This window comes from Cherax quadricarinatus, chromosome 53 (genome assembly GCF_038502225.1).
Source record: "Cherax quadricarinatus isolate ZL_2023a chromosome 53, ASM3850222v1, whole genome shotgun sequence".
Classification (NCBI taxonomy): Eukaryota; Metazoa; Arthropoda; class Malacostraca; order Decapoda; family Parastacidae; genus Cherax; species Cherax quadricarinatus.
The window spans coordinates 2,113,609-2,134,220 of NC_091344.1; the positions used below are offsets into that span (position 1 = coordinate 2,113,609).

Here is a 20,612-nt window from a genome sequence, read left to right on the forward strand (position 1 = left end):
GCTCATGTAGTGGACTTTCAGACGTGGTGTCGGTGTGGTGGCTCATGCAGTGGACTCTCAGACGTAGTGTCGGTGTGGTGGCTCATGCAGTAGACTCTCAGGCGTGGTGTCGGTGTGGTGGCTCATGCAGTGGACTCTCAGACATGGTGTCAGTGTGGTGGCTCATGCAGTGGACTCTCAGACGTGGTGTCGGTGTGGTGGCTCATGCAGTGGACTCTCAGACGTGGTGTCGGTGTGGTGGCTCATGAAGTGGACTCTCAGACGTGGTGTCGGTGTGTTGGCTCATGCAGTAGACTCTCAGGCGTGGTGTCGGTGTGGTGGCTCATGCAGTGGACTCTCAGACATGGTGTCGGTGTGGTGGCTCATGCAATGGACTCTCAGACGTGGTGTCGGTGTGGTGGCTCATGCAATGGACTCTCAGACGTGGTGTCGGTGTGGTGGCTCATGCAGTGGACTCTCAGACATGGTGTTGGTGTGGTGGCTCATGCAATGGACTCTCAGACGTGGTGTCGGTGTGGTGGCTCATGCAGTGGACTCTCAGACATGGTGTCGGTGTGGTGGCTCATGCAATGGACTCTCAGGCGTGGTGTCGGTGTGGTGGCTCATGCAGTGGACTCTCAGACGTGGTGTCGGTGTGTTGGCTCATGCAGTAGACTCTCAGGCGTGGCGACGGTGTGGTGGCTCATGCAGTGGACTCTCAGACGTGGTGTCGGTGTGGTGGTTCATGCAGTGGACTCTCAGACGTGGTGTCGGTGTGGTGGCTCATGCAGTGGACTCTCCGACGTGGTGTCGGTGTGGTGGCTCATGCAGTGGACTCTCAGACGTGGTGTCGGTGTGGTGGCTCATGCAGTGGACTCTCAGACGTGGTGTCGGTGTGGTGGCTCATGCAGTGGACTCTCAGACGTGGTGTCGGTGTGGTGGCTCATGCAGTGGACTCTCAGACGTGGTGTCGGTGTGGTGGCTCATGCAGTGGACTCTCAGACGTGGTGTCGTTGTGGTGGCTCATGCAGTGGACTCTCAGACGTGGTGCCGGTGTGTTGGCTCATGCAGTGGACTCTCAGACGTGGTGTCGGTGTGTTGGCTCATGCAGTGGACTCTCAGACGTGGCGACGGTGTGGTGGCTCATGCAGTGGACTCTCAGACGTGGTGTCGGTGTGGTGGCTCATGCAGTGGACTCTCAGACGTGGCGACGGTGTGGTGGCTCATGCAGTGGACTCTCAGACGTGGCGACGGTGTGGTGGCTCATGCAGTGGACTCTCAGACGTGGCGACGGTGTGGTGGCTCATGCAGTGGACTCTCAGACGTGGCGACGGTGTGGTGGCTCATGCAGTGGACTCTCAGACGTGGCGACGGTGTGGTGGCTCATGCAGTGGACTCTCAGACGTGGCGACGGTGTGGTGGCTCATGCAGTGGACTCTCAGACGTGATGAATATCTTCCCGCAGCTGTCCTAAGTGCCTTTATTTGGGTTATTTATCACCTATCATAATTACGATCTTTTTGTGTTATTATATCGCCTTGAAAAAGTCCATCTTGGGAGACCTTCACTCAGATGCGTAAAATGGCGATTAGTGAGCGTGGAGAAACGGATCCAGGGAGCTGTTGGTGGTGGTGAGGGGTGTGGCTGGGAGTGGCTGGGACCTGTTGATGGTGGCTCAGCGTGTGATGTGGGGTGTGGCGCAGGGTGTGGTGTGCAGTGTGGGATTGTCTTTAGTGCAGTGTGTGGTGTGGGATGTGGTGTTCAGCTCAGGGTGTGCTACGTTTGGTGCAGGATGTGGTTACGGGGTGGGGTGTAGGGTAAACTGAAAGGTGTGGCGCAGATTATGTTGCATGGTGTGGTGTGTGGAATAGGCGTAGTGCAGGGTGTAGCATAGAGACAGGTAAGGTGAGAGGTGTGGTGTAGGGTATGATTTAGAGAGTAGTGTTGTGTGTGGTGCAAGGTGTGGCACTAGGTGTAGTTCAGAGTGTGGTGCAAGGAGTGGTGTTGAGTGTGGTTTAGGGTGTAGTGTAGGGTGTGGTGCATTTATTGCATTGGTCGGTGGTATGGGTCAAAGCGAGGCATTGGGTTGGTGTGAGACATAGGTCGGAATGATGCATGGGTAGGGAACAGGCACGGGTCTAAGATAGGCATGGTTCGGGGTGAGGCATAGGTCTTAGTGAGGTAGGGTCAGAATGAGGCATGATTCGGAGTGAGGCATCGGTCGCGGTGAGGCATGGGTGTGGGCGTGAATGAATAGGGGTGAGGCATGGGTTGGGGCGAGGTATGGGTCAGCGTGAGGCGTGGGTCGGGAACAGGAACGGTCAGGGCGAGGCGAGGCATGGGTCTGGGCTTAGCAGAGGCCGGGGAGAGGCATGGGTCAAGGTGAGGCATGGATCGGGGTAAGGCATGGGTTGAGGCGAGACATGGACCGGGGTGATGCATGGGCCGGGGTGAGGCATGGATCGGGATGAGGCATGGGTTTGGGTGAGGCATGGACCGAGGTGATGCATGGATTGGGGTGAGGCATTAGTCGAGTGATGCATGGACTGGGGTGATGCATGGGCCGGGGTGAGGCATGGATCGGGATGAGGCATGGGTTTGGGTGAGGCATGGACCGAGGTGATGCATGGATTGGGGTGAGGCATTAGTCGAGTGATGCATGGACCGGGGTGATGCATGGGCCGGGGTGAGGCATGGATCGGGATGAGGCATGGGTTTGGGTGAGGCATGGACCGAGGTGATGCATGGATTGGGGTGAGGCATTAGTCGAGTGAGGTATGGACCGGGGTGATGCATGAGCCGGGGTGATGCTTGGGCCGGGGTGAGGCATGTCCCTGGGTGAGGCATGGCTAGGGGTGAAGCATGGCTCGGGATGAGGCATGGGTCGCGGCGAGGCATGGGTCAGGGAGAGGCATGGGTCGCGGCGAGGCATGGGTTGCGGCGAGGCATGGGTCTGGGCGAGGCATGGCTCGGGGCGAGGTATGGGTCGCGGCGAGGCATGGCTCGGGGCGAGGCATGGGTCGCGGCGAGGCATGGGTCGGGGCGAGGCATGGGTCGCGGCGAGGCATGGGTCGCGGCGAGGCATGGGTCGCGGCGAGGCATGGGTCGGGGCGAACCATGGGTGGAGGAAGTACCGGAAGCTAGGAAGCGTGACCAACTCGCTGACACCCGCATCGCCGCCTGGGGTAGGGGATGTAAGGGAAGGGAGGTAGGGGAGTCGTGGGGGTAAAGGAGGTAGGTTAAGAGAGGGAAGGGAGGTGGGGAATGAGTGGGGAAGGTAGGTCTTTGTATGGGTGCCCCACGTGAGCAAGGTTATGTGGGTAGGGGGGAATGATGGTGGGGGGTAGAAGCGAAAGGGGCTCGGGAGGGGATAGAAGTGGAAGAACGTGGGTTTTAGCAGTGGGTGCTGGGAATAATTAGTTGGCAGTGGGTGGATGATGGGTGCAGGTAGTGGGTGAATGATGGGTGTAAGTGGTGGGCAGAACCGGATTAAGATTTTGTAAACCCCTGGGCTGCGGGTACCGTGAGGGCCCTGTGCTGCGGGTACTGTGAGGTCCCTGGGCTGCGAGTACTGTGAGGATCCTGGGCTGTGGGTACTGTGAGGTCCCTGGGCTGTGGGTACTGTGAGGTCCCTGGGCTGCGGGTACTGTGAGGTTCCTGGGCTGCGGGTACTGTGAGGCCCCTGGGCTGTGGGTACTGTGAGGTCCCTGGGCTGTGGGTACTGTGAGGTCCCTGGGCGGCGGGTACTGTGAGGCTCCTGGGCTGCAGGTACTGTGAGGTCCCTGGGCTGCGGGTACTGTGAGGCCCTGGGCTGCGGGTACTGTGAGGTCCCTGGACTGCGGGTAATGTGAGGCCTCTGAGCTGCAGGTGCTGTGAGGCCCCTGGGCTGCAGGTACTGTGAGGTCCCTGGGCTGCGGGTACTGTGAGGTCCCTGGGCTGCGGGTACTGTGAGGCCCCTGGCTGCGGGTACTGTGAGGCCCCTGGCTGTGAGTACTGAGAGGGCTCTGGGCTGCTGGTACTGTGAGGCCCCTGGGCTGCGTGTACTGTGAGGGCCCAGGGCTGCGAGTACTGTGAGGGCCCTGGGCTGCGAGTACTGTGAGGGCCCTGGGCTGCGGGTACTGTGAGGCCCCTGGGCTGCAGGTACTGTGAGACCCCTGGCTGCGAGTACTGTGAGGGCCTTGGGCTGCGGGTACTGTGAGGCCCCTGGGCTGCAGGTACTGTGAGGCCCCTGGCTGCGAGTACTGTAAGGGTATTACTACCCAGGAATCCAAATGGCCTGTTATCCCGGGTGTAATGGGAGCAAAATAAACACAGCAGAAAAAGTTTAGACTTATATTATCCTTCACCAATTTAGAACAGCAATATGTACACTATGTACAGTGATAAGTATAGTGCACTCCACGGTAAGCAAGGCAGAATAGAAGCCACAAGATAGCAGACCGTGCTTCAACCAGCTCTAGAATGGGAATGACAAGGGCAGACAGGAGAGTGGTACCCACATAACCTCTGCAATTGCCAAAACCATCTTCTTATTGGCTAGAACCTGGTCACTAGTTGAACGACGGGGCCCCATCATCAACTCTTAGCAATCTGGTTCGCTGGTTGGGGGAGAAAGCCTGTAAATGAGGGTGTGTACATGCGCCGAATAAAGGTTACGTACTCTTTGCATGCCACAGAGGGCCTTGGGCTGCGGGTACTGTGAGGGCCCCAATGATATTTTCAAAAGAAAAAATTTTAAGAGATATTAAATTTGTTTTTAAAAGGCTACCTACCTGGAGTCTACCTGGAATCTACCTGGAGTCTACCTAGAGGGTATTCCGGGGATCAACACCCCCACGGCCCGGTCCACGACCAGGCCTCCCGGTTGATCAGGGCCTGATCAACCAGGCTGTTACTGCTGGCCGCACGTAGTCCGGTGTATGAACCACTGCCCGGCTGATCCGGCGCCGACTTTAATTAAGTATCTGTCTAGCTCCCTCATGAAGGCGGCCAATGTATGGTGGGAGGCTGTTGAAGAGTCTTAGGCCCCGGAAACTTATGGTGTTTCCTCTTAGTGTACCAATGGCTCCCCTAATTTTCATTGGGGGTATTTTGCACCGCCTGCTCAGTCTTTTATTTTTGTAGGGAGTGATTTTTGTGTGCAGATTCGGGACCATTCCTTTCAGGATTTTCCAAGTGTGGATTATGATATATCTCTCTAGCCTGCATTCCAGTGAGTGCAAGTCAAGTGATTCCAAACGTTCTCAGTAGTTGAGGTGTTTCATAGAACCTGTATGTGCAGTAAAGATTCTCTGCACACTTTCTAGATCTGCAATTTCACCTGCTCTGAACGGAGATGTTAATGTAAAATAATATTCCAGCCTAGAGAGAACAAATGATTTGAAAAAGATCATCACTGGCTTGGTGTATCTTGTTTTGAAAGTTCTCATTATCCATCTTATCATTTTCTTTGCAGTTGTGATCGTGGCACTGTTGTGATCCTTGAAAGGGAGATCCTCAGACATTACCATTCCCAGATCCCTCACATTATTTTGCTCTATTGTATGATCAGAGTTTGTAATATATTCAGTTCTAACTATTATCTCCTTCAGTTTTCCATAACGAGTAGGTGGAATTTGTCTTCATTGAACATATTGTTTTCCGTTGCCCATTGGAAAACTTGGTTTACATCCCCTGAGTCCTCAATAGATGACAGTCTCACGCAGAGCCTAGTGTTCGGCTTGCCGACACCAACAATGCTCTTTTCTGTCACGTCAGAGATCGCAGTCATCCTATTGGCTGGTCTTCTGCTAAAACTGTCTTCCCTACTTCCAACTTTCATAGTCGCCGTCTGGTTGAAATCTCCCTTATACACAACTTTCCTTGTATGAATCTTAGTCCTGGCTTTGTCCTGTAGATACCTTCCTTTCCCACTTCAGAACACCTGTGACTTAACCTGATTCCTTTTTTCTTCTTTTCCCTCTTCCCATTTCCTCTTTCCTCTTTCTCCTTTGGGTTTTCTTTCTTCTGCCTTGGGTATTTATTCCTTCATTTTTTCCCCCTCTGTGTGCTTGCTCTTACCCTCTATGAGCCCCTAGATCCCTAGCAGTGCTCTTCTTTCTTAGTATTTGACTGACTCCACCACTACTAATACTACCTCCACTACTACTACCTTCTACCTCCACTACTACTACCTACTACCTCCACTACTACTACTACTACTACTACCACTTCCACTACTATCTCTCTTGTCCTTTCCCTGTCTGCTTCCCTATATATACTCCCTCCTGTCCTTTTCGTTAGTGTGAATTTGTAAATGGTCCAAGTCGGACCGAAATGTCGTCGTAAGCTCCTCTCTTCTATGTGCGGGTTATTTGTGTATTGTTCCAGTCACTGTATTGTGTTTTTTTGTTATCCTAGTATCGTCTGCAAAGGATGATACAGTGCTGTGGATTACATCTCTATGTCTGATATGAGGATGAGGAACAGGATGTGGGCGAGTACTGTGCCTTGTGGAACAGAGCTTTTCACTATGGCAGCTTCTGATTTAACTCTGTTGACCACTACTCTTTGTGTTCGATTGGTTAGAAAGTTGAAGATCCATCTCCCCTCTTTGCCAGTTATTCCTTTAGCACGTATTTTGTGCGCTATTACGCCATGATCGCACTTGTTAAAGGCTTTTGCGAAGTATGTGTATATTACATCTGCATTCTGATTTCCTTTCAGTGCATCCAAGACTAGATCATAATGATCCAGTAGTTGCAAGAGGCAGGAGCGACCTGCTCTGAGCCGATGTTGCCCTGAAATGTGCAGTTTTTGGAAATTCAGGTGGTTTGCAATCGTGCTTCTTAGAACTCTTTCAAAGATATTTATGATGTGGGGCGTCAATAGTTCTTAGCTATTGCTTTTCTGTCACCTTTATGGAGTGTGGCTCCGTTGTTTTCAGTGATTGTGGAATTTCACCCATATCTAAGCTCCTTCTCCATGTTATACTTAGGGCACGCGAAAAGGGCTTCTTGTAGTTCTTAATGCATACATAGTTCCACGAGCCTGGGCCTGGGGCTGAGTGCGTGGGCATGTTGTCAATGGCTTTTTCAAAGTCTTTAGGAGCTAGGGAAATGTCTAATGATGGAGTTTTGAGACTAACCACAATTAAAATTTAAACATTTGCTTTGCGTAATTTCTTGGAAACAAATTTCCCGAAAACATCAGTAAATTGTAAGTTGTTAAGAACATCGTTTTCACTTACCATAAGCACTGGTCTGCTTAGTCGTTCTTGCGTCATTGTCGATCTGTGTACATTCTTTAGATGTTTCAGTCACATTAGTTATTATTAATCACAAATAAATACGTAGTGCAATTTCAGCATTAGCGAATGACGAAGTTAATCTATTGTTTACTACAAGGGTGTAGATATCAGAAACTTGCCGTGTTAAATGTTTGTTCCTGAGTTAATCTATCTGCCCAACAAAGTTTTTAAAGTGAAGACTCTCTGGCACAAATACATTCTCCATGTCGTCTGAGTAAATCTTCTGAAACTTGGCTGCTGCTGTTGAAATGTCTTCATCATTCATTGTTGGAAATTCGACCAGAAAACAAAGCACTGAATGAGCATTTATATTTGCTTCAGTGTGACGAGAAAGAGCTGATATCTTTCCACTTCAGCTTCTGTCTTTCTCGCAAAGCAACATCTTCAGCATTAACATCATTGATTGGTTTTCTTTTCTAATGCTCTCGTTTTTCTACGTCACACTATTCCGTATTTTCTACTTTGTTTTTTACTTTACTTTCAAATACTTCAAACTGATCCGCTGCGACATCAAAAAATTCAGTAGACATTTAAGAAGTTTAATAGCTGATTGAAGCTCCAGTGTTTCATGTTGCAGTGATTTGCTGACTTGATTGAAATCTCCAGTATGATAGCCCAGAAGTCTGTCAAGACAACTGTTACCATTTCTGATAGCTGCTTAAATATAGTATTTGCTTCTTAACGTGTATCAGCCTTCTCATTCACATCTAAGATTAACTTCTAAGCTTCTTGAAAATAGCTGTACCTTTTAGACAAGACTTTTGTGTCATCGGCCTTTGCAGACCATTTAGTATCTGATGCTCTTTTAACTGCCAATGTAGACTCACTTTAATTTTCATCTTTAAGGCACTGACCAATGTTGAGTTGAACCAGAAAAGAATTTGTAAAGTTTTTGTATAAGACTAAAGGGAGGCCCTCCAGCTGGCGGAGGCCCCTGGGATGCAGCCCTTTAAGCTCATACCTTAACCGGCCCTGGTGGTGGGTGGGTAATGGATGTAGATGGTGGTTTCGTGGTGGGTGCAGGTAGTGGGTGGGTGATGGATGCAGAGGGTGGGTGCAGGTGGAAGGTAGGTGATATGTTAGGGTAATGGGTGGGTGATAATGATTACAGGTAATGAGTGGGTGATAATGGGTGTAGGTAGTACACTAGCAGTGCAGGGGATGGATGACTAGCAGTGCTGGGGATGGGACACTGATGTGTGCGTGTGTTGCAAAGAGCACTCACTAGCTGAAAGCACTGATGTGGACTTCTGTCCTTATTACTGTAAAGATTTATGCAAATGTGGATAAATGCATTGGTCAAAGCCACTCATCCTGTGAGCACTGTAATAAAGCCAATGGAACCAGATTATATCTCTCCATGGGTCGTGATAGAGAGAGCGGAAGTACTATGTGGACCACTAGCCACAATCTTGAACAAGTCAATCAACGCAGGGCAACTGCGAGAGGTGTGGAAGAGAGAGCAAAGGAAGTCCCAACATTAATGAAAGGGGACAGAAGGGTACCATTAAACTACAGGCCAGTGTCACTGATAGGCAAGGATATGGAGAAGATTATGAGGAGTGGTGGAGCACCTAGAAGGGAGTGGGTTCATAAAAGACAAACATCATGGCTTTACAGATAGTAAATTCTGTCTCAAAAACCTACTAGAGTTCTAGGACAAGGTAACAGGAGAGAGAGAGAGAGAGAGAGAGAGAGAGAGAGAGAGAGAGAGAGAGAATGTGGATAGACTGTGTGTTATGGACTGTAACAAGGCTATGAACACAATACCTCACAAGAGACGACTAGGACAAAAACAAGAGAAGACAGGAATAACAAACGCAATAGAGGCCCAATAGCTGTGCAGTCGTGGGATACAAAGGATAATGTCGGAAAACAGTGTAGGCTAAACCTAACACTGTAGCCAAAAAGCGCGAGATACACAACACAGTAACCAGATCAAAGACTTAATACCGACGTGTTGAGGAATAAAACATACACCATCTGGATATCTTTATTTAGTAGATGCTTCACCAACCAGGGGCTTTATGACTCTAATACAGACATATAAAGAAGACCCGTATACAGTAGGCACTAGATAGTGATGCGAAGATTACCTGGAGTCTCTTCCGGAGGTCGTCACCCCCGCGACCCAGTCACAGAACAAATTTTCTGGTTGCTGACTTGATCGATCAATGCATGCACAACACTCCGACTGATCAAGAACTGTTTTAAGTAATCTGTCGAATTTCCTCTTGAAGATAGATAGGGGTTTGTTGGCAATCCGTCTTATGCACGAAGGAGGGCACTGAAGAGTCGTGGTCCCTTAACGCTAACTGAGCTTTTTCTTTCAGTGTATTCATCGTTCCCTAGCTTTTCTTTGGAGGTATCCTGCACAGTCCGCCAAGTCTCTTTTGTTCATATGCAGTGATGTCGGAGGCCGGGTTTAGGACCAATTACTCCAGTATCTTCGTGCTGTATCTTTCTCATCTCAGCAATTTCACCTTCATCAAAAGGGCCATTAGAATACAGCTATATTCCAGCCGACAGAGAACGAGTGACCTGAAGATATGTATCATCATTGGCTTCGCATCTCTTGTTTTGAAAGTGTTAGTTTTCTAATGTGTCTTCTGACATTATCGCTGGCCACATACGAGCCATTTTGCCGAGGTAGGCAATACAGGGAAGCAGTGTGTGATACAAAAGAAAGAAAGAAGCAGGGAATAAAGAGCAAAGCAGGTCAATGAGAAAATGGAAAAGAATCAAGAACACGAGACAGAAAAAACTGTAAATATTTGAGAGATGCGAATATAAACACGAGACAGAAGCATGTGGTTTGAATGAGGAATATGTCACACACACACACACACACACACACACAGACCCAGGACCCAAAGGACCCAGGAAAATAAGGAGATTAGTAGAAGAGCCAGAAACGAGTATGCACAGATAAGGAGGGAGGCCCAGCGACAGTACGAAAACGACATAGCATCGAAAGTCAAGTCTGACCCGAAACTGTTGTATAGCCACATTAGGAGGAAGACAACAGTCAAAGACCAGGTGATAAGGCTGAGGAAAGAAGGTGGAGAACTCACAAAAAACGATCAAGAGGTATGTGAGGAGCTCAACATGAGATTTAAGGAAGTATTTACAGTGGAGACAGGAAGGCCTCTGGGGCGACAGACCAGATGGGGACACCAGCAAGGAATATACCAACAAATGTTGAATGACATAAATACAAATGAGAAGGAGGTGAAGAAGCTGCTAAGGGACATCGATACCTCAAAGTCAATGGGACCGGAAAACATCTCCCCATGGGTCCTTAGAGAGGGAGCGGATATGCTGTGTGTGCCACTTGCCACAATCTTCAACACATCCCTGGAAACTGGGCAACTACCTGAGGTATGGAAGAAGGCAAATGTAGTTCCCATTTTTAAAGAAAGAGACAGAAAAGAGGCAGTAAACTATAGACCCGTGTCACTGACTTGCATAGTATGCAAAGTTATGGAGAAGATTATCAGGAAGAGAGTGGTGGAGCACCTGGAACGGAACAAGAGTATAAACGCCAACCAGCACGGATTCATGGAAGGCAAATCCTGTGTCACAAACCTTCTAGAGTTTTATGATAAAGTAACAGAAGTAAGGCACGAGAGAGAGGGGTAGGCTGATTGCAACTTCTTGGACTGCAAGAAGGACTTTGACACAGTTCCTCACAAGAGATTAGTGCAGAAGCTAGAGGATCAGGCGCATATAACAGGAAGGGCACTGCAATGGATCAGAGAATACCTGACAGGGAGGCAAAAACGAGTCATGGTACGCAATGATGTATCACAGTGGGGTAACCTGTGACGAGCGGGGTCCCACAGGGGCCCATCCTAGGACCAGTGCTATTTTTGGTACATGTGAACGACATGATGGAAGGGTTAGACTCAGAAGTGTCCCTGTTCGCAGACGATATGAAGTTAATGAGGAGAATTAAATCAGATGAGGATCAGGCAGGACTTCAAAGAGACCTGGACAGACTGGACACCTGGTCCAGTAACTGGTTTCTCGAATTTAACCCCGCCAAATGCAAAGTCATGAAGATAGGGGAATGGCACAGAAGACCGCAGACGGAATATAGGATAGGTGGCCAAGGACTGCAAACCTCGCTCATGGAGAAAGATCTTGGCGTGAGTATAACACCGAGCATGTCTCCGGAAGCACACATCAACCAGATAACTGCTGCAGCATATGTGCGCCTGGTAAACCTGAGAACAGCGTTCCGATACCTTAATAAGGAATCGTTCAAGACACTGTACACCGTGTACGTCAGGCCCATACTGGAGTATGCAGCACCTGTTTGGAACCCGCACTTGATCAAGCACGTCAAGAAATTAGAGAAAGTGCAAAGGTTTGCGACAAGGTTAGTTCCAGAGCTAAGGAGAATGTCCTATGAAGAAAGGGATATCGGCCTGACGACATTGGAGGACAGGAGGATCAGGGGAGACATGATAACGACATATAAAATACTGCACGGAATAGACAAGGTGGACAAAGACAGGATGTTCCAGAGACGGGACACAGAAACACGAGGTCACAATTGGAAGTTGAAGACTCAGATGAATCAAAGGGATGTTAGGAAGACTACTCACATTGTCAAGGAACTAGTTCCTTGACAATGTGAGTAGTCACGAAAGCGCTTGGAATTTCACTACTCTTTCACAGTGGTTGTTCTGCATATGTTTTAAGTGATGCTTACGTGATTTTTTTCTAGCGGAAAGGTGGTTATTGTCACTCACATTCAGATGTCAAGAGTTTATCTCAGACCAATGTCAGTAATCAGACGGTAGCTGTGTCACATATGCTCAAAGAAAATACTACACGTGAATTCAAAGATCCACTATCCATGCCTCTTTCCTCTACTAGTCAACATTTTCCTCTTCTTAATAATTCTTCATCCTCCTCTCCCCTGCTAACCCCTACCCTTTCCCTCTCCTCCCTCTTTCCTACAAACAGCTTGAAGGTGAGAGAGACAGTTTTCTCTACCACGTATGAATTTCGAAATAATAAAATTTTATCGGCCTTTTATAGGCATTGTCAGCAAACTTTAGTAATGAGATATTTCACCTTTTTGTTCGATTTCTAATGAGCATAGAAAATATGCAGGAACATACACATTTGAATAATTAGTTGCGATGTTCATCATTTAGTGTTGGGTAAGCAATCGAACGTTGTTTTTACTCTAATTCTCCCTTAAACATTTTTTCGATTTTGTGAGGTAAACATTTGATCGGTGCCCAGTGAGGGTTGTCAGGCCTACACAAGCCTAGAATTCTGTTGAAGGAGGGTAGGCGGCCGAGAGAATGCAGCTAAAAATATTACTTTCTTGTCAGTTTGATGCCTATTTTGAAGTACTTCCAGTACTCAAGCAGAACAAAATCCAGGCAATTTTCAGAGGTCTTTAATAAACCTTTGTTTGTATCACTTACGTCGCTTCAAACACGTTAATTTGGCGTATTTTTTTCATTGCCCAAATAGAACTAAACCTCGGCTATTTCTCGAGAGAGTTTTTATTATAATCGTTGACAGCAAGAAAGGACTAATCAGGCCGTCACTGACAGCCTTTAGATCCTACCAGGCTATAGTTGTCTGCCCGTGGATAAACTATAGAAGTCTCTCTTTTTATTTTTGAGTCTACCGTTAACCCGTTGTCTTAATTTTAAGGAAATGACAAATGCCAGATACATCTGTCTTCAGAATGTAAAGTATATATATATATATATATATATATATATATATATATATATATATATATATATATATATATATATATATATATATATATATATATATATATATATATATATATATATATATATATATATATATATATATATACATATATATATATATATATAAATATAAAGGCCTGAGCTTGCTACCATCTGCAGCTCATAAGACTGCCATCCCCACGAGCCCCTTTGAGGCGGGGTAGATAGCAGACCAGAGGCCTAGCTTCTCCCTACGAGCCCCGTGAGGGCGGGGAATGTGGCTAGGCCTGGGGACAATTGGACCCAAAGATAGGGAGCCAAGGCCGGGCCACCACTAAAAAGACCCGGGCCGGAAGAATACCGGTGAATAAAAAAAAAAAAAATATATATATATATATATATATATATATATATATATATATATATATATATATATATATATATATATATATATATATATGTGTGTGTGTGTGTATGTGTGTGTGTGTGTGTATGTGTGTACTCACCTAGTTGTACTCACCTAGTTGAGGTTGCGGGGGTCGAGTCCGAGCTCCTGGTCCCGCCTCTTCACTGATCGCTACTAGGTCACTCTCCCTGAACCGTGAGCTTTATCATATCTCTGCTTAAAACTATGTATGGATCCTGCCTCCACTACATCGCTTCCCACTACTCTGTGGCGGAAGAAATACTTCCTAACATCCCTGTGATTCATCTGCGTATTCAACTTCCAACTGTGTCCCCTTGTTACTGTGTCCAATCTCTGGAACATCCTGTCTTTGTCCACCTTGTCAATTCCTCTCAGTATTTTGTATGTCGTTATCATGTCCCCCCTATCTCTCCTGTCCTCCAGTGTCGTCAGGTTGATTTCTCTTAACCTCTCCTCGTAGGACATACCTCTTAGCTCTGGGGCTAGTCTTGTTACAAACCTTTGCACTTTCTCTAGTTTTTTTACGTCCTTGGCTAGGTGTGGGTTCCAAACTGGTGCCGCATACTCCAATATGGGCCTAACGTACACGGTGTACAGGGTCCTGAACGATTCCTTATTAAGATGCCGGAATGCTGTTCTGAGGTTTGCTAGGCGCCCATATGCTGCAGCAATTATTTGATTGATGTGCGCTTCAGGAGATGTGCCTGGTGTTATACTCACCCCAACATCTTTTTCCTTGAGTGAGGTTTGTAGTCTCTGGAACCCCTAGACTGTACTCCGTCTGCGGTCTTCTTTGCCCTTCCCCAATCTTCATGACTTTGCACTTGGTGGGATTGAACTCCAGGAGCCAATTGCTGGACCAGGTCTGCAGCCTGTCCAGATCCCTTTGTAGTTCTGCCTGGTCTTCGATTGTGTGTGTATGTGTGTGTGTATGTGTGTGTGTGTGTGTGTGTGTGTGTGTGTGTGTGTGTGTGTGTGTATGAAAAAATCGTGAACCAGAGATACAAGATGCAAAATAATCACAGGGGTATTGAATATCTCCAGGCCTTTTGTGTTGCAATCAGCACGTCATCAGGAGCTTGCACTATTGCAGAGATGAGTAGGAGTTCCCAGCAAATTCGTTCAGAAGGAATGGTCTTGCTGAGAATGTGGTAGCGAGGCAGGAGACGCTTAATGCCTCCAGGCATACCATTGCGAAGTGCCAGAAAGATTTAATATTAGAGGAAGAGAAGATAATCAGCGCCCACAAACACTGGTAATGGAGTTTGTACCTAGCAATCTTAAACATTAGTGATGACAATTATCAAAAATTCGGTCAGACTTCGGGACGATATAAAAGATTTTACATTCTGAAGACAGATGTATCTGGCATTAGTCTTTGGAAATTTCCTTAAAATTAAGACAACGGGTTAACGGTAGACTCAAAAATAAAAAGAGAGACTTCTATAGTTTATCCACGGGCAGACAACTATAGCCTGGTAGGATCTAAAGGCTATCAGTGACGGCCTGATTAGTCCTTTCTTGCTATCAACGATTATCACAAAAAACTCTCTCGAGAAATAGCCGAGGTTTAGTTCTATTTGGGCAATGAAAAAAATTACGCCAAATTAACGTGATTCGGTGGTGAAATGGGACGATGGGCGGAGTTTGGAGCGACGTAACTGATACAAACAAAGGTTTATTAAAGACCTCTGAAAATTGCCTGGATTTTGTTCTGCTTGAGTACTGGAAGTACTTCAAAATAGGTATCAAACTGGCAAGAAAGTAATATTTTTAGCTGCATTCTCTCGGCCGCCTACCCTCCATCAACAGAATTCTAGGCTTGTGTAGGCCTGACAACCCTCACAGGGCACCGATCAAATGTTTACCTCACAAAATCGAAAAAATGTTTAAGGGAGAATTAGAGTAAAAACAACGTTCGATTGCTTACCCAACACTAAATGATGAACATCGCAACTAATTATTCAAATGTGTATGTTCCTGCATATTTTCTATGCTCATTAGAAATCGAACAAAAAAGTGAAATATCTCATTACTAAAGTTTGGTGACAATGCCTATAAAAGGCCGATAAAATTTTATTATTTCGAAATATATACGTGGTAGAGAAAACTCTCTCTCTCACCTTCAAGCTGTTTGTAGGAAAGAGGGAGGAGAGGGAAAGGGTAGTGGTTAGCAGGGGAGAGGAGAATGAAGAATTAGGGAGAAGAGGAAAATGTTGACTAGTAGAGGAAAGAGGCATGGATAGTGGATCTTTGAATTCACGTGTAGTATTTTCTTTGAGCATATGTGACACAGCTACCGTCTGATTACTGACATTGGTCTGAGATAAACTCTTGACATCTGAATGTGAGTGACAATAACTACCTTTCCGCCAGAAAAAATTCACGTAAGCATCACTTACAACATTAAGGGGATGCCGGGATTGAACCAAGGACCTCTCGATCTGCAGTCGAATGCTCTACCACTGAGCTACACCCCCGTCTGATTCATTTATCCTACTAAGAGACAGTCACACAGCCAAAGTCACTGTATGGAAATTGTCGAGTGTGTTGCTAAATAAAGAAAAATCATGCCCAGACCCGGGATCGAACCGGGGACCTTTAGATCTTCAGTCTAACGCTCTCCCAGCTGAGCTATCTAGGCGATAGTAGGTATAGACATAAGCTCTCTTATAAATATCGCCTTTTCTGTATTTACATATATTTTAGCATGTTATATTTTGAATAGTTTTGTATGACATATCAGGGTCGGGATAGTTTTAATAATCCAAGAGAGAATTATTCACGTGGTCACTTGTCAAATTATAGAACAATATCACTGACTGATAACAAAGACAACATAGCAAAATAGAAAAGTTTGCTGATGATACTGTGCTTTTGGGAGATTCTATAGACAAGTTGCAAAGGTTAGTGGACGAGCTTGGGCGAGTGTGTAAAGGTAGAAAGTTGAATGCGAACATAGATAAGAGCAAGGTGATGAGGGTATCAAACGATTTAGATAAAGAAAAATTGGATATTACATTGGAGAGAGGAAGTATGGAAGAAGTGAATATGTTTAGATATTAGGGAGTTGACTTCTCAGCGAAAGGGTTTATAAAGGATGAAATTAACCATAGAACTGATGAAGGAAAAAAAAGTGAATAGTGTTTTGAGGTATCTGTGGACACAAAAAACATGATCCAAGAAGGCAAAGAAGGAAATGTACGAGAGTATAGTGGTACTAACACTCTTGTATTGGTGTGAAGCATGGGTTGTAAATGCTGCAGCAAAGAAGAGGCTGGAGGCAGTGAAGATGTCGTGTCTATGGGCAACTGTGCTGTAAATATGTAGTGTGGAAATTAGGAGTGTGAAGTTACTAAAAAAATCAGTTAGAGGGCTGAAATAGGGCTGTTGAGGTGGTTTGGTCATTTAGAGAGGATGGAACAAAGTAGAATGACTTGGAGAGCATATAAATCTGTAGGGGAAGGAAGGCGGGGTAAGGGTCGTCTTAGGAAAGGTTGGAGGGAGGGGAGTAAAGATTTTGTGTGCGAGGGGCTTGGGCTTCCAGCAAGCGTGCGTGGGCGTGTTAGAAAGGAATGATTGGAGACGAATGGTTTTTGGGACCTGACGGGCTATTGGAGTGTGAGCAGGGTAATATTTCATAATGGGATTCAAGGAAACCAGTTAGCCGGACTTGAGTCCTGGAGGTGGGAAGTATAATGCCTGCACTTTAAAGGAGGGGTTTGGGATATTGGCTGTTTGGAGTGACGTCTAAACTGTCGTATCTAAGCGCCTCTGCAAAGACATTCATTATGTTTGAATGATGGTGAAGGTGTTGAATGACGATGAAAGTTTTTTCTTTCTTTTGGGGTTTTTCTTTTTATTTGGGTCACCCTGCCTCGGTAGGAAATGGCCGACGTGCTAAATTATATATATATATATGTATATATATATATATATATATATATATATATATATATATATATATATATATATATATATATATATATATATATATATATATATATATATATGTGTGTGTGTGTGTGTGTGAAAAAAATCGTGAACAAAAGATACAAGATGCAAAATAATCACAGGGGTATTGAATATCTCCAGAACATTTGTGTTGCAATCAGCACGTCATCAGGAGCTTGCACTATTGCAAAGATGAGTAGGAGTTCCCAGCAAATTCGTTCAGAAGGAATGGTCTTGCTGAGAATGTGGTAGCGAGGCAGGAGACGCTTAATGCCTCCAGGCATACCATTGCAAAGTGCCAGAAAGATTTAATATTATAGGAAGAGAAGATAATCAGCCCACAAACACTGGTAATGGAGTGAGTACCTAGCAATCTTAACATTAGTGACGACAATTATCAAAAATTCGGTCAGACTTCGGGACGATATAAAAGACTTTACATTCTGAAGACAGATGTATCTGACATTTGTCTTAGGAAATTTCCTTAAAATTATGACAACGGGTTAACGGTAGACTCAAAAATAAAGAGGGAGACTTCTATAGTTTATCCACGGGCAGACAACCATAGCCTGGTAGGATCTAAAGGCTGTCAGTGACGGCCTGATTAGTCCTTTCTTGCTATCAACGATTATCACAAAAAACTCTCTCGAGAAATAGCCGAGGTTTAGTTCTATTTGAGCAATGAAAAAAAAAACGCCAAATTAACGTGATTCGGTGGTGAAATGGGACGATGGGCGGAGTTTGGAGCGACGTAACTGATACAAACAAAGGTTTATTAAAGATCTCTGAAAATTGCCTGGATTTTGTTCTGCTTGAGTACTGGAAGTACTTCAAAATAGGCATCAAACTGGCAAGAAAGTAATATTTTTAGCTGCATTCTCTCGGCCGCCTACCCTCCATCAACAGAATTCTAGGCTTGTGTAGGCCTGACAACCCTCACAGGGCACCGATCAAATGTTTACCTCACAAAATCGAAAAAATGTTTAAGGGAGAATTAGAGTAAAAACAACGTTCGATTGCTTACCCAACACTAAATGATGAACATCGCAACTAATTATTCAAATGTGTATGTTCCTGCATATTTTCTATGCTCATTAGAAATCGAACAAAAAAGTGAAATATCTCATTACTAAAGTTTGGTGACAATGCCTATAAAAGGCCGATAAAATTTTATTATTTCGAAATATATACGTGGTAGAGAAAACTCTCTCTCTCACCTTCAAGCTGTTTGTAGGAAAGAAGGAGGAGAGGGGAAGGGTAGGGGTTAGCAGGGGAAAGGAGAATGAAGAATTAGGGAGAAGAGGAAAATGTTGACTAGTAGAGGAAAGAGGCATGGATAGTGGATCTTTGAATTCACGTGTAGTATTTTCTTTGAGCATATGTGACACAGCTACCGTCTGATTACTGACATTGGTCTGAGATACACTCTTGACATCTGAATGTGAGTGACAATAACCACCTTTCCGCTAGAAAAAAATCACGTAAGTATCACTTTAAACATTAAGGGGATGCCCGGGATTGAACCAAGGACCTCTCGATCTGCAGTCGAATGCTCTACCACTGAGCTACACCCCCGTCTGATTCATTTATCCTACTAAGAGACAGTCACACAGCCAAAGTCACTGTATGGAAATTGTCGAGTGTTGCTAAATAAAGAAAAATCATGCCCAGACCCGGGATCGAACCGGGGACCTTTAGATCTTCAGTCTAACGCTCTCCCAGCTGAGCTATCTAGGCGTTAGTAGATATAGACATAAGCTCTCTTATAAATATCACCTTTTCTGTATTTACATATATTTTAGCATATTATATTTTGAATAGTTTTGCATGACATATCAGGGTCGGGATAGTTTTAATAATCCAAGAGAGAATTATTCACGTGGTCACTTGTCAAATTATAGAACAATATCACTGACTGATAACAAAGACAACATAGCAGAATAGAAAAGTTTGCTGATGATACTGTGCTTTTGGGAGATTCTATAGACAAGTTGCAAAGGTTAGTGGACGAGCTTGGGCGAGTGTGTAAAGGTAGAAAGTTGAATGCGAACATAGATAAGAGCAAGGTGATGAGGGTATCAAACGATTTAGATAAAGAAAAATTGGATATTACATTGGAGAGAGGAAGTATGGAAGAAGTGAATATGTTTAGATATTAGGGAGTTGACTTCTCAGCGAAAGGGTTTATGAAGGATGAAATTAACCATAGAACTGATGAAGGAAAAAAAAGTGAGTGGTGTTTTGAGGTATCTGTGGACACAAAAAACATGATCCAAGAAGGCAAAGAAGGAAATGTACGAGAGTATAGTGGTACTAACACTCTTGTATTGGTGTGAAGCATGGGCTGTAAATGCTGCAGCAAAGAAGAGGCTGGAGGCAGTGAAGATGTCGTGTCTATGGGCAACTGTGCTGTAAATATGTAGTGTGGAAATTAGGAGGTGTGAAGTTACTAAAAAAATCAGTTAGAGGGCTGAAATGGGGCTGTTGAGGTGGTTTGGTCATTTAGAGAGGCTGGAACAAAGTAGAATGACTTGGAGAGCATATAAATCTGTAGGGGAAGGAAGGCGGGGTAAGGGTCGTCTTAGGAAAGGTTGGAGGGAGGGGAGTAAAGGAGGTTTTGTGTGCGAGGGGCTTGGGCTTCCAGCAAGCGTGCGTGGGCGTGTTAGAAAGGAATGATTGGAGACGAATGGTTTTTGGGACCTGACGGGCTATTGGAGTGTGAGCAGGGTAATATTTCTCAATGGGATTCAAGGAAACCAGTTAGCCGGACTTGAGTACTGGAGGCGGGAAGTATAATGTCTGCACTTTAAAGGAGGGGTTTGGGATATTGGCTGTTTGGAGTGACATCTAAACTGTCGTATCTAAGCGCCTCTGCAAAGACGTTGATTATGTTTGAATGATGGTGAAAGTGTTGAATGACGATGAAAGTTTTTTCTTTCTTTTGGGGTTTTACTTTTTATTTGGGTCACCCTGCCTCGGTAGGAAATGGCCGATGTGCTAAATTATATATATATATATATATATATATATATATATATATATATATATATATATATATATATATATATATATATATATATATATATATATATATATATATATATGTATGTATGTATGTATATGAAAAAAATCGTGAACAAAAGATACAAGATGCAAAATAATCACAGGGGTATTGAATATCTCCAGGCCTTTTGTGTTGCAATCAGCACGTCATCAGGAGCTTGCACTATTG

General features: G+C 45.2%; 4 non-coding genes across 4 annotated transcripts; all 4 read right to left on the bottom strand.

Moving 5' to 3' along the window:
* Positions 1-15,835: 15,835 nt before the first annotated feature.
* On the bottom strand, positions 15,836-15,906 carry TRNAC-GCA (transfer RNA cysteine (anticodon GCA)). The gene has a single exon. It is a non-coding gene; the product is annotated as a tRNA-Cys (tRNA).
* Positions 15,907-15,997: 91 nt separating this feature from the next.
* On the bottom strand, positions 15,998-16,070 carry TRNAF-GAA (transfer RNA phenylalanine (anticodon GAA)). Its single transcript has one exon. It is a non-coding gene; the product is annotated as a tRNA-Phe (tRNA).
* A 2,813-nt stretch (positions 16,071-18,883) lies between these two features.
* On the bottom strand, positions 18,884-18,955 carry TRNAC-GCA (transfer RNA cysteine (anticodon GCA)). The gene has a single exon. It is a non-coding gene; the product is annotated as a tRNA-Cys (tRNA).
* Positions 18,956-19,044: 89 nt separating this feature from the next.
* Positions 19,045-19,117, bottom strand: TRNAF-GAA (transfer RNA phenylalanine (anticodon GAA)). The gene has a single exon. It is a non-coding gene; the product is annotated as a tRNA-Phe (tRNA).
* Between the last annotated feature and the right edge of the window lie 1,495 nt (positions 19,118-20,612).